At 44.4% G+C, this 15,691-nt stretch overlaps 1 long non-coding RNA gene across 1 annotated transcript in view; it reads left to right on the top strand.

Annotated features, from left to right (window-relative positions):
* The window catches only part of LOC136177219 (uncharacterized), a 44,542-nt gene extending 32,547 nt beyond the window's left edge, over positions 1–11,995 (top strand). Inside the window, exon 3 of the long non-coding RNA XR_010664856.1 lies at positions 9,946–11,995. This is a non-coding gene — a long non-coding RNA (uncharacterized lncRNA). The remainder of the gene's footprint in view (positions 1–9,945) is intronic.
* Positions 11,996–15,691: the final 3,696 nt, after the last annotated feature.

The raw sequence follows: 15,691 nt of genomic DNA, 5'->3' as shown, positions 1-15,691 counted from the left end.
TCCCATCCAGAATACAGTCACAGCTGCGTCTCTTTAGACGTTTTAGAATGATTATCACATTTTGTCCTCAAGCAAAGTAGTAAGAAAAAAAAAAAGGCGCGCAGTGACACACGAGGCGGGCAGAATACAAAATGATATCAGAACTAATAAAACCTCAGAAGGGAAATGTCATATTTGTCATTTTGACACCTGCGTGAGGCTGTTGTGTTACACTTTCATTTTACACCCACCTCTCCCAGCTGCATGCCGGAGAGAGAGAGAGAGAGACAGAGAGAGAGACAGAGAGAGAGAGAGAGAGACAGAGAGAGAGAGAGACAGAGAGAGAGAGAGAGAGACAGACAGAGAGAGAGAGAGAGAGAGACAGAGAGAGAGAGAGAGAGAGAGAGAGAGACAGAGAGAGAGAGAGACAGAGAGAGAGAGAGAGAGACAGACAGAGAGAGAGAGAGAGAGAGACAGAGAGAGAGAGAGACAGAGAGAGAGAGAGAGACAGAGAGAGAGAGACAGACAGACAGACAGACAGACAGACAGACAGACAGACAGACAGACAGACAGACAGACAGACAGACAGACAGACAGACAGACAGACAGACAGACAGACAGACAGATGTAGGTGACTCTATCCGCTCTGTGAGGAAACATGTCCACTGCCCTCACTGTGGTTCGAGCTGGAGTTTGGACACTAACTGATAACAAGACACAGCAGAGACCAGAGCGCTCCGATACCGAGGCATTTAGGGACGGTCGGAAATGTTGCTCCGCCCCTTTTTTATGAAGCAGAACCCAGCAGTAACCTCCAGCTGCTTTCAACGAGGAACATTTTAACATGGGTGTTAATGGGGGCTGCCTCAAGTGGACACTCAAGGAACTGTACTTTTTTTTCACACTTCAACATGGGCTTCATTTGTCATGACAGAAGGTTGCTGCTGGATAACAAAATGTCTGAAATGAAAACCTGATAAACATGCTGAGTAGCATGATGTGTAGATCTGAAATCTTTTTTTTTTTGATGCATTTTTTTATTTAAGAAAAAAGAGAAAGAAAAGAAAATACAAAAAAAAAATTGGACATAAAAATCAAGCATTTCCTATTCTTCTGACGATCCTGTGTACACATTAGATCGACTTCATTACTGTCACCAAAACCTCTCCTCTGATTATCCCCCCCGCCTCCTGACCTCTCCCTCATCTTCCTGACTTGAGTGATGGCATTTGTGATTCCTAATGACAGTCGGAACAAATCTACGTTAATGAGGCCACATTGGCTTCGTTTCCTCTTCCTGCCTTTCTCTGAAATCAACCTTCACAGCTCTGTACTGTCAACCTCTCCGACTCAGACTCAGACTCTTAGGACCGGGTGCTGGATCACCAGCATGAAACAGATCAATCCCTTCCTCTCTAAGACCTCCCTGCAGCCACAAAGTGGACAGCCGCTCCTGTCCTTCAGAGCATGTCTGTGCAGGTTTTTTTTTTTTTTTCTTGCAATATCCGAGACTTATTATCTCTTGAGTCAGTGGAGCTCATATCCTGTCCTCGTGGTTATGCCGCCTGCAACGTTTTCCAAACTCTACCTCATGACAGCTTTAGCATATTTATTGATTTATTTAGCTTTTCCGGTGTGTGTGTGTGTGTGTTTGTCTCTTCTATGATAATGCATCTACCTCTAACAGAAGATGTGTGTTTCTGTTGGCTTGAGCAGGAAGTCTGCACCAACACATCATTACGATGCGTTCGAGCCATTAGCCTGTGGAGGGAGAATTGTGGATGAAAAGCGTGTTTGCAGCTGTGTGTGTCAGAATGTGTGTGTGTGTGTGTGTGTGTGTGTGTGTGTGTGTGTGTGTGTGTGTGTGTGTGTGTGTGTGTGTGTGTGTGTGTGTGTGTTCAGTGATGTGGTTAGTAATGTGGAGACCTGCAGGAGACGGTCCGTGGAGAGAGCCTGCAGGATAATTGCTGCCACAGTGACAGGTAGGGCTGCCTCTGTCAGAGTTCTCTCAGTGGGGAAGCAGTGGAGGAGTGTGTGTGTGTGTGTGTGTGTGTGTGTGTGTGTGTGTGTGTGTGTGTGTGTGTGTGTGTGTGTGTGTGTGTGTGTGTGTGTGTGTGTGTGTGTGTGTGTGTGTGTGTGTGTGTGTGTGTGTGTGTGGGTGGGTGGGGGTGTGTGTGTGTGTGTGTGTGTGTGTCAGCGCCACCATCTCTTCCTCCAGTAATTCCCTGGTTGGCTCCCTTCAGTGGCAAACTTCCAGATGTTTTCATCTTGTATCACACACCCAGGGAGAAAAATGAAGCCTCCTCTGAAAGAGCAACATTTAAAGCATTTGAACACATTTAAACGGACTGAAATAAAAGATCTCTGAGTGATGATGTTTTTTTAAATCCAGCTTAATGTATCATGTAGTCTTACTCGGCTGCGCCCCGTCTCTGGAGCCGTGCCAACAGTGACACTATGCTGTGCTGCGAGACAGTTTTCCACTATTTTTGGATGTGTTATTAACAAGCATCATCCTCCAGTGTTAAAAAAATTGAAGCTGATGCTGAAGTGTAAAAATCCTGCAGTTCCTGGAGTGTCCACTAGAGGCTGGCTGCAGAAGCACAGGAAGTCACATACACACCCATTGTAAAAAGCCTGTTTTTACAGCAGAGATGAACATGTTTACAGCCTGGTTCAAAAAACCAAATAGGTGTGATTAGCTCATGTCTGGATGGACACACACTGTACGGGGGGTGAATGTTTTGATGACTCATCAGTTTTGATTTGATGAAGGATAAGAGTTATTCACAATAAGGCGTGTAGCTGACCTGATTGACAGGTGGGCGCGGTGTAACGGTTTGTCAGGAGGTTTAAAACCCGCCTCAGCTCCAGCTCTCAGCCTGTCGTTAGGTTGACTGAAAGTTAGACTGAGACAGCATTTCCAGCATGGAGACCGCCATCGATGGGACTCCAGCGCCCCCTGCAGGGACAGACAGAGACCGCCATCGATGAGACTCCAGCGCCCCCTGCAGGGACAGACAGAGACCGCCATCGATGAGACTCCAGCGCCCCCTGCAGGTACAGACGGGGGACGCCACTCAGTCATCGTCCAGGAATATTACATCTCAAAAGCCACTCGTCTAGATCTATATTAGATTTAAATTTCTCTTTATATATAGAGAGATTAAATGTAGGAGACGTTTCTTCAGTTGTGATTTGTGATGCATGCGGCGTCCGCCCGACAGAAAGTCTGCCAGCTCGTGTGTTTGGAAAAGGTCATCCAAAGAGCCAGCGGCGCCGCTCTGGACTTCAGATGTGTGTCTCAACATGAGCTTTGTTTACCTCATTATACTCCGTCCAATATTCAGAACCTCTCCATCCGTCATGACTGATGGTCACATGCGAGTGATGTCCGTGTAAAGCGTCTCGCACATCTGGAGCTGCTCGCCGTCCAAGTCGTTTGCCGGTGTCTCTTCTGTTTCCCCTCTTCCCCTCCCCGCAGTCCGTGAAGAATCCATGTCAGCACCTATCAAAGAGCAAAACGCCGATTCTTCGCAGAGTGTCAGAGCAGCCACAATCTATTAATCAACAAGGCGGCAAAGACACAGATATAAAGTGTGTGTGTGTGCGTGCGTGCGTGCGTGCGTGTGTGTGTGTGTTTGCCTCCTCCAGGTGGTATTATTCAGCCCGGTTTTTGAAAGGGGGCTCTAATAAGGGAGGATGTGATTATGAATGTGTCATGTGGGTCTGAACCAGGAAGCGGCCGCATGCAGATACGAGACGCATGCTGATTGGACGAGTCGATTCACCTCCTCTTCTCTTATTTAACAGCTTTATTGTTTGATATGATCAATAATGTGTCAAAAATGTGTTTTTTATGTTATTTCTTTCTTCTGTACTGTGCCAAAAATTGAAAAAAATAAAATAATGTGTCAAAAACAAAAGCAGGTTTGACATCTGCAGCAGCGGCAGCGTTGGGTGTTTCCAGTTAGCGTTAGCTGAGGTTGGTTGCCGTGTTGATCTGGGCTGAATAACAACAGTCGGTTTGTTTTCGGAGCGCTGTTGGCTTCTCTGCAGGAAACGATCGATCGGGGGTGAATAAACAGTGAGGCAGCCAGGACCCCCCCTGCTGCTCCCAGCATGCTCGCACCATGTGACAGACATGCTGCTGTATGATTGGCACTGCTGATTGGATATTAGAAACCTAATGATGTCATGGCCAGCAGGGAGAGAGAGGAAATGGTTTTTATGTTTCTGTTTGAGTTATTTTTAGTCGTCTTTTAGAGCTCAGGTTTGACAATCTCATCAATCTGTTACTTCAAATTGTCGTTGTTGTTGCACAATAAAGCTGTTTATTTGTAGAGGGTCACTATGCTCACGTTTATTTTTTTTTAAAAGGCTCATCGATGGCGGTCTCCATGCTGGAAATGCTGTCTCAGTCTAACTTTCAGTCAACCTAACGACAGGCTGAGAGCTGGAGCTGAGGCGGGTTTTAAACCTCCTGACAAACCGTTACACCGCGCCCACCTGTCAATCAGGTCAGCTACACGCCTTATTGTGAATAACTCTTATCCTTCATCAAATCAAAACTGATGAGTCATCAAAACATTCACCCCCCGTACAGTGTGTGTCCATGGAGACATGAGCTAATCACACCTATTTGGTTTTTTGAACCAGGCTGTAAACATGTTCATCTCTGCTGTAAAAACAGGCTTTTTAGAATGGGTGTGTATGTGACTTCCTGTGCTTCTGCAGCCAGCCTCTAGTGGACACTCCAGGAACTGCAGGATTTTACACTTGCGCTGTGGTCAGAAACAGCTCATTTACATATTTAAAGGTACAGACACAGAAACAGCCTGTTCTGAGCAGGGCTGAAATAGAGGGGTTTATAGACATGATCAAATACAGGATCAGAGTGGATTTAGAACAAGAAACTTCACACACATGTTTTGAGGAGCTCTGAGACTTATTTACCGTGAAGAGGAGGAGGAGGATATGTGAACTTTAAAATAAAGCTTGACCTAGTGATAGAAGTTTAACAGTATAAAAAGGAAGCTAGTTTATGTTTTTAAGCATTTTGTTCTGACACAAGCATTGACGTCTTATTGATCGTATCATAATTATAAATGTGCTCATCATGATATCATCAGATAGAGCCATCACACATTAAAGTGTTTTATTTTCCTTCCTGCTCCGCCTTCGTCCCTCTGCTTCATCTGCAGCCTGTCTCTCAGGTGCAGCTGCTCTGATTCTCCGTCCTGACTTATATGAGCAGAGGAGCAGAATAACAATTGATGTGCATGAACAAGAGAGGAGAGGGGATTGTGGGATTCTCCAGGCGACTGGATAGCAGCTTTTATTCTGAAGTTATTTACAGGATGTTTATCCTGACGATAAAAAAGAATCAGCTCGGCTCATACGAGTGTGTTTGTCGACAACAACATCTGCAGACTGATTTATGTTTGGATTAGCATTAGCATGCAGGAGGCACATGTAAAGAGGTCACATACATGTCAAATATCATAGATGTAATGAATGTCTGCTGCTGTTGTTCCTCCAATAATAGTGTTTTTCCCCGCCTTGGATTGAGACTAAAAAATGGGTTCTGGTGCGTCTTATCTTCCTGAGGAGATGTCCCTCTCTTTTCCTCGCTCCTCTCTGATAGGTAGAGACAGGCATCATATGTGCGAGAGGTGGGGGGTGGGGGGGTATGATAGGCGGAATGGCAGCTTTAATATCGGAGCGATTGCCTGCTGATAAGGCTAACGGCTGTGGAGAGGGGCGAGCGTCATCCCTCCCCCGCAATAAACACTTTCATTTTGTTTGCTTGGAGTGACGGATGGAAGAGATGGAAGCGGTGCACAGACGACCTGAGGAAGAGGAACAGGGAGGTGTGGAAGATAGATGGAATGGATGTGGATGTTATTCAATATTAACAGATCAATCAGAGGGTGGTGAAATATGCATTTTGTCGACTATATCCAGCCCGTTTGTCCAAGAGAGGCGATGTTGCGGCTGCTGAGCCGTGCTGAAATACAAATACTAGATTTGTCCCTGTGTGCTGAATTTATATTGCTCCTAACAACAACAACAACAACAACCCTGTCTCAAAGCAGAAAAAATGGATCTATATATTCATGGCTTTAAGCTCTGATGACTTCATGATGATCAGCGCTGAATTGCTATTAGAATGTATGATGAGGAGTGTTTGCATGATTGTTTCAGTTCTGCAGCAGATGGTGGAGAAAAGCAACATTTTTAATCAAATTAGATCGTTTGTGTTGAGTGCATAATGCTACAGAGCGATTTAAAGGTCGCATCAAATCAAGTTTAAATGTTTGTTTTTACTCATCAGTGTGGATGTGAACGAGGCTTTGAATCATTCTTTAGATTGATGATTGAGATGGCCTTTCCCTCTCCTTCTACACGTCCTCCATTAACTGTTCCCCTCTTCCCCTTCTTCTTGCTGCAGGGCCGAGTCCACACTGTGGTGGCCTCCCTAACTCATGCAGGGGTGGCCTGTAACGGTAAATACTAAATGTGCTTGAGCTTGTAGAGTTCTAGTCTTGGTGGACTCTGAAGCTTCAGTGTTTATCCAGCTCTGCATGGGTCTGTAAACCTTTCTGTGTTCTAACCTCTCTCCATTTTTCAAAAGCATCTCCAATATTGATCCTAGTTTGAGCACGTTTCTGCTCGTGGAGCTTATTAGAAACATGCAGAGGCTTTTTAGGTCGGGTACAATCACTTCTATCTGAACCACTTCTCTTGACCGCTTCCATCGCTGCAACACCTGTTGACCTGATAACTGCTCTCATATCTGACAAACTGAGGGACGTCCAGTCTTTTTATGAGCATAGTGACCCTCTACAAATAAACAGGGCTGTATGGCTGCTCACAACAACGAGAATTCAAAGTAATACATTGGTTAAAAAATAAAACAAAGGATTATTAATTAGTTAGATAAAACTGCTGCACATGTTTGAAGATTTTTCTATAATGCACATGAAAATGGAGCACCTTTAACACCTCGCCCCCCCCCCCCCCCCATTGAACATCGGCTGAAATGACTTGAGATCATATGAGCAGCTGAGATCAGATCTCGATATCAGAGCTGAGACTAGATAGACTCAGACAATGCCTATTAAAACTCTCCGGCTCTGAAACCAGACCTGACATCTCTTTTCCACAGTCTGTCAGGAATATTTGGTGGCTAATTTGAAGCCTGAAAAAAAACCTGTGAGGAGAGAGAGAGAGAGAGAGAGGTTAATATACGGGGCGAGCAGAGAGAGAAGCCGTGGGCTGTGCGTTGTACAGTCAGTGACAGAACAAGCAAATCCGTTGGCTGGATTTCACTTCAGCCCACATCCATCCAGTTAGCGGCTAATGAGCCGGGCTAGCACGTTGTATTTACATTTAAAGTGTCTGTTGTGGGACCGTCCTCTCCCTCAGGTTGATTGCAGAGTCCTCAGCTTTGATTCTGCCAGTAAAAAAACTGACCTTCAGGCTTCTTTAGTTCCGCCCGTAATGTCAGCTTGTCAGTCAAACCCGGAGCTGCGGCGGCGGCGCCGGCTGCGGCGGCTGTTTTTCCTGAACGTGTTGATTTCCAGGCTAATCTTTGGTAGTTTGACTCCTGATGTGCGGCGCTCTCAGAGGGCGCCTCATTAGGACCGAAACAGTGTGTGACCTTTGAGCAGCTTTGCCTCACCGTGCCACCTACGACCTTACCCAGCTGGGCCCAATTATCTCGCTCATTACACAACCCCCCCCCCCCCCCACACACACACACACACACACACACACACACACACACACACACACACACACACACATAGAACAGCACAGGTATACTGTAGATATCTATGATGGACTAACTACAGGAGCCAGGAGCAGACAATTAAAGGGGAAGATTCTCTTTTAAACACCCTAAGATTTTGTTTTCTCATAGTCCACTGCACAGCTCCTACATCACACCTTTTGTACATTTTGTGTTTTTTATTTTTATTTCTTACATTTTTAAATTGTATTTTATATATTGTAATATCTTCTTCTGTATTATTTAAGTTGTTGTTAGTTCTGCTTTATTTCCTTGTTAATTGTTTAGCACCAATACACCAAGTTAGATTCCTTTATGTGTAAATGTACTTGGCAATAAACCCAGATTCTGATTCTGATTCTGATTCTGATCCTGATTCTGATCCTGATCCTGATTCTGATTCTGATTCTGATCCTGATTCTGATTCTGATTCTGATCCTGATCCTGATTCTGATTCTGATTCTGATTCTGATCCTGATTCTGATCCTGATTCTGATTCTGATCCTGATCCTGATCCTGATTCTGATTCTGATTCTGATTCTGATCCTGATTCTGATTCTGATTCTGATTCTGCTTCTGATCCTGATTCTGATTCTGATCCAGATTCTGATTCTGATTCTGATTCTGATTCTGATCCTGATTCTGATTCTGATTCTGATCCTGATTCTGATTCTGATTCTGATTCTGATTCTGATTCTGATTCTGATCCTGATCCTGATTCTGATAATCCAATATGAGATGACCTCTCTGCTGCTGTTCTGATTGGCCGATATGATAATCGATGTTTGCAGGATCCATAAAAAGCAGAGAGAGAGAGAGAGGGGAAAGAGGGTGAGCGAGGGCGAGCGAGGGAGGATGGATGATTACCCTAAAAGCAGCGTGCTTAATTAGATGAAATGCTGCACACATCGTGGACTGAGTGGAATCATCGGGATGGATTAAAACACTAATTAAACGGGCCCTCGCTGAGTTTGGAGTGTGAGGTGGGCTTCGGCTCTTCAGGGTCATTTGCATCGCCTTCATGTTTGGCGAGATGGGATTTAAAGACCTGGTCTCTTTCCCTCCCTCTCATAGTCGTTCTTTTTTTATCACATTCACATGCTAACAAACTCAATTAAAAAAGGACGCTCCTCTTTCTTTCTCTTTGCACTCGTAATCTATCACGGCTGCTTTGATTTTGTTTTTTCAATATGAACGTCTTCATCAAAGTGAGGAAGCTGCGAGGAGGGGGAGGGAGTGTGTGATCTTCAGCGGCGGATGTTTAACGTCGCCTCTCTTCGGCTCCATTTGCATGAGAATATCTGTCGTCGGAAAACAAAGCGGTGGAAATAGCACGCCATATTTGATTAGATCAATAGATGTTGGGATCAAACTCGGCTGCCGTATTAATTACTGCGAGAACAAAGGCGGGAGCTCGACTTGTTGTGTGCAGGGAATCTCCGAGCGCTTCATCTGCTGCTCTCCTGTCGGTCTGAGACGACGTGAGCGGCCATCTTTAGTTTTTAAAACGTTTTTATATCTTCAGTGATGCTGAAGAGTCCTCACAGGAGGAATCCGTCTTTCCTCTTGTGACATCATCACTTCTTTTCCTCTTGTGACATCATCACTTCTTCTTCTGTGAAAACCTCTGGAATCATAGACTGTATAAAGGCCTGTGGCGCCCACAACCTCAGTTTCAGAGCGCTTCTCATGCGCGCTCACTGTTGCTAGGTTACCAAAGTGAACTCTCTGTAATGTGTGTGTGTGTGTGTTTAGTATTTACTTTAACTCGAGGACATATCCCCAAGAAAACATGAGGACGATGTAGACTATAGCGTCTTATCCGCCAGTGTTGCTGACAAAGCTAACATCAGAAGTCCCGCCCCTTCTTGATTTTGATTGGTCAGTGAGGGAGAGGTGACATTGACGTGTGTGTGTTAGTGTGTGTGTGTGTGTGTGTGTGTGTGTGTGTGTGTGTGTGTGTGTGTGTATGTTACTGTGTTAGTGTGTGTGTGTGTGTTAGTGTGTGTGTGTGTGTGTGTGTGTGTGTGTGTGTGTGTGTGTGTGTGTTGTCTTACTTGTTGACCACTTGTTTGTTTCTCGCTTCAGGAAACTGAAAAAATCAAAGAATCTGTTACGCTGTCGTCCTCACGCTGGACGCCTCCTCTTTGTGTTTGTCTCCCCGTGTGCAGTCCAACAGAAGCAGCAGCTGGAGAAGGAGACGGGCCTGAAGATAGTGGAGGCCGGAGTCAGCGATGTAAGTTAAGAATATCCATTATTAAGCTGTGTGTGTAAAAAAGAAGAAAGAGAGAGAGAGTGGGCGAGCTGGTGAGTCCAACTTGTCTTGTTGTCTGAATCACACCTGCAGCAGCTTTCAGTTGTGCAGCCAAACACTAATCTGCAGCAAGCAATGAATCCCAAACACACACATCCTTTCAAGTGTGTTGCTTTGATTACCCCCCCCCCCCCAGGTCTCTAAGAGCTGCTGGAATGGGCAGAGAGAGAAAAATACAAAAAGCCTGATGCATTTTTGAGCAACTTAAAACAAGACGTTGATCATCACAGCAGCGCCACAATAAGCAGATTATGTGGAGTGCTGATGCTCCTGTGACATATTCATCAGGAGAAACATGAAGATGAAGGACAGGAGGACACTCGGGGGATGATGCAGATGAAAGGAGAGCGAACATGTATTCATCCAACACTGATAAATATTCATATGTATGGGCGCTAAAGATCTAATCAAGCACCCATTGATGCGTCATAGCCCTCCATGCTCGCCCCCCTAAATGAGTTCCTCTATGGAAATGAGACAGACCCCTGAGCCGCCCTGATCACGATGCATGCTGGGAGCTAAATGGAAGTGGTCTGTGCATCACAGGACAGTTGCTACGGGCAACAAGCACTGTATAGACAAGATCATTTTCTGTCTCCCTTCTGGTGTCGCGGCCTTTTCTTCGCCCATCTGCCTCCCACTTATATCTTTATATAACTTATATAAGAGCGTCACATTTTCCCTTTTTGTGTCTTCATCACGTTCGTCTCAATTATTATTATTTTTTTCCTTCTTCTTCGCCTCGACTTTTGTCCCGTTCCTTTTGTCTGCCCCTCCTTTGCCTCCTTTTTTTAAAATCCTTTTTATTCCCGCCCTGCACTGATTCCTGCGCTTATAGCCAGCGCTGGTACGGGCGCTGTGTTTGTCATATTGGGGCCTATTTGTAGATAATTAGCTGCAATAATAGCCTCTCTGCAGGAGCCAGGGCGAGGGAGGGATGGATCTGGAGGAGGGAGGGAGGAAAAGGGAAAAAAAATCTGTCTTCCACCTCATGGGGAGAAAATCTGCGCCAGACTGTGTTTTCTTTCAAAATGCATGTTCAGTGTTTACTGCACTACAAATACAGATCTGGCAGAGCATATAGCCCGCTACGGGGGGATTCTTATTAGCAAACCGTGTGTGAATGTGCATCACCAGTTTGTATCCAAGAAGTGGAGAGTCGAGGGGAAGTTGTTGGAAACGCGTAGCTTTTGAGAGGAGAGCCTGTGGAGTGGAGCTCTTCAAACCCATTACAAGAAAAAGGTGTAAAATCAGACAAAAGCATCTGAAAAAAAGAAAAGAGGGAGAAGGAAAAAGCAGCAAAGAACTCTCAAAATGTCATTACTTTCCTCGAGAGCAATTATCAGAATTGTTTTTCCTTGTTTTTCTTTTAAAAACAAACAAAAATAACTGAAACCAAAGTGCGGATTGTGCAGAGCACCCAACAAGATATCTTCATACGAGACAAACTTTACTTTGAACAACATCGATGTTTTTAACCCGGGCTGAGCGTGTGGTCAGGGTCTTAATGACTTAAAGGTACAAGAACCTTTGTGTTGTGCAAAACGCCTCCTTTTAGTAAATCTGCAGTAAATTGACCACAGCTGGAAAAAACTGAAATACACTCTGAGAACACGTCCAGTTGATCCAGTCGGGGTTGTGGAGCTGAAAGTGAAGCGACTCCCAGACAGTATCACCCCCCTCCTCCCCCCCCCCATCAATGTGGCTGCCATCATTAAGTCTTATCACTGACAACCCCCCCTCCTCTCTTCTTCTTACGTCTTTATTTAAGAGGTGACAAATGACAAAGCAGCTTAGGAAGATGTTCCAGATAGAGCGGACGTCGATAGCAGTGAGATGTGGACACCGATAAGCAAATGTCAAAGTGTGTGGAAGGAGACATCGATCAATACGCCGAGCAATATCTACTCCATTATGGTTCACGGGGGGGGGGGGGTGAAACAACAGCCCTGTTTACATGTATGTGGAGGCATATGTTTTTGTTTTTTGTCCTGTAAATGTGTGGAAAGAAATTCATTAGAAGGCTTCCTCTCTCTGCTCCTCTGTCTGATCATAAATAATCCAAACAGCTGTGCTAACATCGGACACTTTACTACAGAGAGTAGCGCACTAGCATCGACTAGCATTGTTTCTCAAAGGCTCAGAGCTCGCTGGGACGCTGCACACCTCACCACCATCACATCCGCTCTGCCTCCTGGTTTGGTTCTGCTTCTGTGCTTGTGGGAGGTGGGGGGTCTGTGAGTCAGCCCCCCCTCCAGCTGGAGACACCAACCAGGCAAAAAGGTTGCTGTTGCTGTCAGCCATAGACACCAGTGGGGAGGAGAAATGAAAGGGGGGGGTTATTGTTTTCATTTTTTGAGGCGTTTCTCTGCAATCCTCAAACTGTACGTTCTAATGTGCTGGAAAAGAATCATTAAGCAACCTTTAAATCCCTCTTAATGTTCACAGGGTGATGTTTAATCTCTAAATATAATCTGAGAGGTGGAATGTGTCTCTGCTAATATTGTCCTGACTGAGGTGTCAATGACCGGACGCTCTGTCTGCAGATGAAGATTCACACTGATATGAGTGTGTGAGGGAGATTTCCTCTGGATTAAGAATTAAATATTAAAAAAACAAAAATAGGGAAAGGTCTAACAGCTGAGACGACAAAACTCCTCCCACAAGACGCTGAGGAAACATCTCCTTATGCAGATCAAGAGCGACTGTAGTAGACAGAAAATCATCGGCTGATAAACCTGCTTCATTATGTTTAACAGTTAACAGAAATGCATAATGACCTGATGAACACCGATGGTTTTTTTTTTTCCACATGCAAATATTTCCCATGATGCATCTGATGAGATGTCCCCATGCGATTAAGTTGTTAAATTGAGATTCATTGACATTTTGACGGCGGTCTCATGTTCAAAAATAACTCCAGCAAAACTGCATAAGTGAAGAGGCGCTTATGAAGCACACACAACTCCCAGAGCTGCGTGTCAACTGATTACTCAACCACTAAATGTAAATCACATGTGGCATGTGGGGAGTCTCTGCACTCTGCAGGTCTGTGTGCATGCACAAACATACAGTTTATAAATCTGACTCCATCACAGCTGTGAATCAACAGGACGAGTTGGAGAATGCTGCAGGTTTTCTTATGGTCCAAAGCTGTCATTACATCTCTAATCAAAGCTCTAAGTGCAGAGGCACAGAGGCTCAACTCATCTCAGAGAAAGGTCACATGTAATGATGACCCCTCCCCGACGGATTTGAAGGCTTTCTTTCCAATATCCTGTGCTGTCATTAATGCGGGGGCACACCTCGCTCTTACAGGCTTCCTGAAAAACACTGCGATACTGCATCATGTTTAGAAGATGGTCGGGTTTGCTCATTTTCAATTTAACACATTTCTAGTAAGAATTTTTGGGCTCACAAAGTTAAAATGTGCTAATTTTGCAACGACAGTAGAAAACCTTCCTAAGGGGCCCCCATGTGACAGCACTCACTCTCGCTGTCCTGCATTATCGCTGTGAAAACCAAAAGTTTGTCAATGAAAGGCAACAAATAAAAATAAAAGAGGAGAGAAAAAAGAAACAGGAAATGAAGAAGAAGAGGAGTAATCGTCGGGACTCGGGCGGGCGATGAACGCTGGTTGGAAAGGCCCCCCAATGGATTTTTGTCCAGGGCCCCATCAGACTGTAGAAACGCCCCCGCAGGTGTCCGTTTTCAATCGCCCACCGTGGAAATGTCAGACAGGAAGTAGAACTGTTGCAGTGAACCAAACGCTGCTGACAACCGACTTAATCGAGGAAAACCTTTACCGACCTCCTCGTGTGACCCGGGCAGGTCACCGAGCTGCGGATGGATACATGTGGGTTTGAGGTCAAATTTTAGTGTCTGGACTTAACAGAACTTCCTGCATATCTTTAGTCCTGTTTAAATTCTTCCTGCTTTTTTATATGATATGAACTGAAGTAAGGCAAGGCAAGTTTATTTATGTCGCACATTTCAACAACAAGGCGATTCAAAGTGCTTCACACAAAACATCAAAAAGCATCATGACAGAGGAAAGAAAAGAAACATTCAAATAGAACATTAAAAAAATCACTGAAATGATTAAATCTGAAAATATCTTCAAATAAAAATAATTCAAATGAAATGAATTGAAATAAATAAAGTAAAAATATAAAAAGAGTTCAAATTAAAAGTTTAAAATCTTATTAAAGTTGTTTAATGAAAGGCAGCTGTAAACAGGTGAGTCTTCAACCTGGATTTAAAAGAGTTTCAGCAGACCTGCAGTTTTCTGGGAGTTTGTTCCAGATATAGGGAGCATAGAAACTGAAGTACCTGGATCCACTGCAGCTTCTCCGTCTGATACAGTTTTCTTCTTTAATGATAAAATACCAAAAAATGCAGAAAGTGAAGCATCAAAGCCTCCGTGTGTTCAGTCACCCTTAATGCACTCAATAGGATCCAAGAAGTTCTGACTCAGAGAGATGACGGCTTTAAATTAGCATTTTGTGTTGCTGCTTTTTCTTCACATGAATATTTATGTCCTTATTTTTGTATATTCTGTGTATCAGGCAGCATCAGTGCATTTTGCTTTTCCTTTAATCTGACAAAGCATGAATATTGAAGCGTATTCTGCTTAACAACAAAATAACATGTGCGACCATCAGCGAGAGCAATTCCTCCGAGTAAAATGCGACAAATCATTTCTGAGGGGACTTCAAAGAGAAACGGCGCTGACCGCTTGTGTGTGCAGAGACGGAGACAGACGGGAAGAAAGAAATAACTGATGATAAGAGTCGGACAAATTGATCTGGTAACAGCGTGGCTGTATGCTTAACTTCAAAACAAATTCACCCAAGTTGGTGTGTTTTTATTTTTTTTATTTTTACAAAATCACACGATGAGAAAAATGTATTTTTATGTAAATGTGTTACATCTTCTCGTTAAAGCGTGGATGTTTCCCCCTCAGAGGAAATGAGAGTTGTTGCTCTGCAGGGTGTGTGTTTGTCACATCTCTTGTGTTGTGTAATGTGTATCTGAATCAGCCAATCAAACCCTTCCCCCACGTTCACATCCAATCTCCCTTCAGACGCCGTAATAAACCCAAACAATGACAAAAATTTGCCGTCTATAAAAATTTCAGCAGGGCAGGAAGGCCGATCTGGCTGCTTTAAAAAGTGGCTAAAATGCCATTACAGTGTCAGATGTGGATGTGAAATGTCATATTGGAGTGGCCCCACTGTGCCTGCAGCCTCTGTGGAGACTCCAGCTGCCTCCCGCTGATGAAAGACCATCCAGCAGCTCCGTTTCTCAGCAACCTTTTACCATCACCTGACCTTTGGACTGCAGAAATGCCTTTGATACCGTGCCATGCAGTTTGGTATTTGCCTCTCTCTATATCATTACGTGTGCCCCCCCTCCCCGGGTACGGCCGCACTGTCTGTTTTTAATGAGTGCCAGGATGTAAAGTGTTTACTCTCCTTCCGTTTGCTTCTTTTATGTTCTGCTGCCTTTGTTAAAGGGACGTTCAGTTCATGACAATGTGGTCGACAGAGGGATTTTAATGCAGCTTGTTGAAGGCCGTTTGTCAGGATTTGAATCAGATA

This window comes from Labrus bergylta, chromosome 20, assembly GCF_963930695.1.
Source record: "Labrus bergylta chromosome 20, fLabBer1.1, whole genome shotgun sequence".
Taxonomy (NCBI): Eukaryota; Metazoa; Chordata; class Actinopteri; order Labriformes; family Labridae; genus Labrus; species Labrus bergylta.
The sequence above is the reverse complement of the archived record's forward strand: the minus strand, read 5'-3'. Positions and strand labels throughout refer to the sequence as shown.